Genomic DNA, 1969 nt, shown 5'->3' with positions numbered 1-1969 from the left:
CTTTGGAGCCTGTCCTGGAACTAGCTCTGTAGACCAGGCTGGTCTCGAACTCACAGAGATCTGCCTGCCTCTGCCTCCCGAGTGTTGGGATTAAAGGCCTGACTCCAGATTTTTATTATGAAGACCAATTAGCATTCAGACTACATTTATTTATCCATCATCTATCTGTTCATCCTTCATCCACCAGCCAATTCCTGCACCAGATGCTGGGCCAGGCAAGTATGAGGTGTGACTGATTCACGGCTTCCAGGTTACTGTAACGATAGGCAATGAACAGCTATAGAAGTCAGAGAGGTCTGTGACTTGCCCAAGATGACACAGTGGGAACACTGCCAAGCAGTGACATAAATGTAGACAGCATGTATCCTTCCTTGCCTCTCTTATACCCATCGAAGCCTGAAGTCCCTGTCTCAGCACCTAATTCTCATCTTTTCCATCCTGGCTGGTCCCAGGTTCTCGGACAGCTGTCTCCACTTGTTCAATCTACTCTGTCCTTAGTCTTTGCACCCATGTTCTGCCATCAGCACCCTAGAGCTAGAGTGCCAGACCCTGGCTCCCTGTCCGAGTGCAAGGACTATGGACAGCATAAGCAGGGTTCTCCCCGGCCTGGGCTCCCAGCAAACCCCCTCGGCGCTGTTGTATTGGTGTGGGTTTCAGCAGGCCAGGACCCTTTTGAACTGGAGGAGAGATCCAAACCCCAGATCCCCAGCTGGCCCCAGCATCCCTGGAGGGGTGGGGCATTCCTTTTCTCTCAGTGGCCTGGGCTGCTCAGAGTCCTGGGGAGGGGCTGCAGCCGCTGTGCCTTGATGTTCCTTTCAGCCATTCCCCTTTCCTGTTTCTTCAAACGCTGCCGCTTTCCTTACAAACTGTTACCCGAGCGCTCAGATAAACCTCTGCAGGTAAAATTATATCTGCGATGTGGCCCAGAGGGTGCGCTTAAGAATACAGCGCATGCTATCAGGTGCATTTATCTTAATTACTCTGGGGAAAGTAGAGGCCGGCATTGGGACGGGGCTGGGAAGCGGGGCCTGCGCTGCCTTATCGGGGTGCATATATGAGATCCTTTAGCAGAAGGGAGATAAGGGAGTGTAAGTGGGAGGGGGCACAATAATGTTGTCCAAGATGACAAGGAGGTAGCAGTGGGAAAGGCAAGATTCCTGCTTGAAGGCAGGACCACACCGCTGTCCAAATAGCTGAGAGCTGGCATAGGGCAAGGCCAGGTACCAGGCACTCTCTCCTCATCCCTTGTGCTACAGAGAGGTGATGCTGGTCCCGAGAAGGGATGCTTAGCTCACACAGACTCCACACATCAACTGTGCACAAGCCTGCTAGAACCTTTCTCTGCACCCAGGCTCCTCAGCTAACCACACAGCTTCCAGAACCAGCCTTGATCAGGTGCTGTCACCGCTAGGAAGCCATCCCTGACCGGAGTGAGTGCTGCCAACAGCCCAGGGTCATGATTCGGCTCTCCAAGGCCCTTGGCAGTCACCTGCACTTCTTAGGCACCAAGGAACAGAGGGTTAGCCCTGTGTCTCGAGGTGCCCAATGGCCAGGACTTTGGCACACAGCTCACTTCTCCCTGTCAATACCAAGCTTAGCCCCTACACCATGTCCCCCTGCCATCGTGAAGATCCTGGGCTATGCAGAGGTGTGGCTGGGCTCAGTGGTCCCGGGAACTCCAAATGGGGATCCCATTGTGGACCCCGCTCTAGGACAGCTACAGATGGGGTCTAGAGTGGACATTTGTGTACTGAGGGGACTGCACCTGCCTTCCACAGCTCTAGCACCTGGGGTGTCAGCCCAGGGTGCCTTCCATCATCACACTGACTGTGCTGCCTGCCTCTCAGTGGTCTTATCTGTGATGAGACTGGAGCCCTAGACCGGGTCTGGGCATGCAGTAGGAAGCCTGCATGATGCCACACACGGTGAGAGGGTGGCATGAGGTGGGCCGGGCTGTCTTCCCACCTTC

Source organism: Microtus ochrogaster, chromosome 4, assembly GCF_000317375.1.
Source record: "Microtus ochrogaster isolate Prairie Vole_2 chromosome 4, MicOch1.0, whole genome shotgun sequence".
NCBI classification, from domain to species: Eukaryota; Metazoa; Chordata; class Mammalia; order Rodentia; family Cricetidae; genus Microtus; species Microtus ochrogaster.
The sequence above is the reverse complement of the archived record's forward strand: the minus strand, read 5'-3'. Positions refer to the sequence as shown.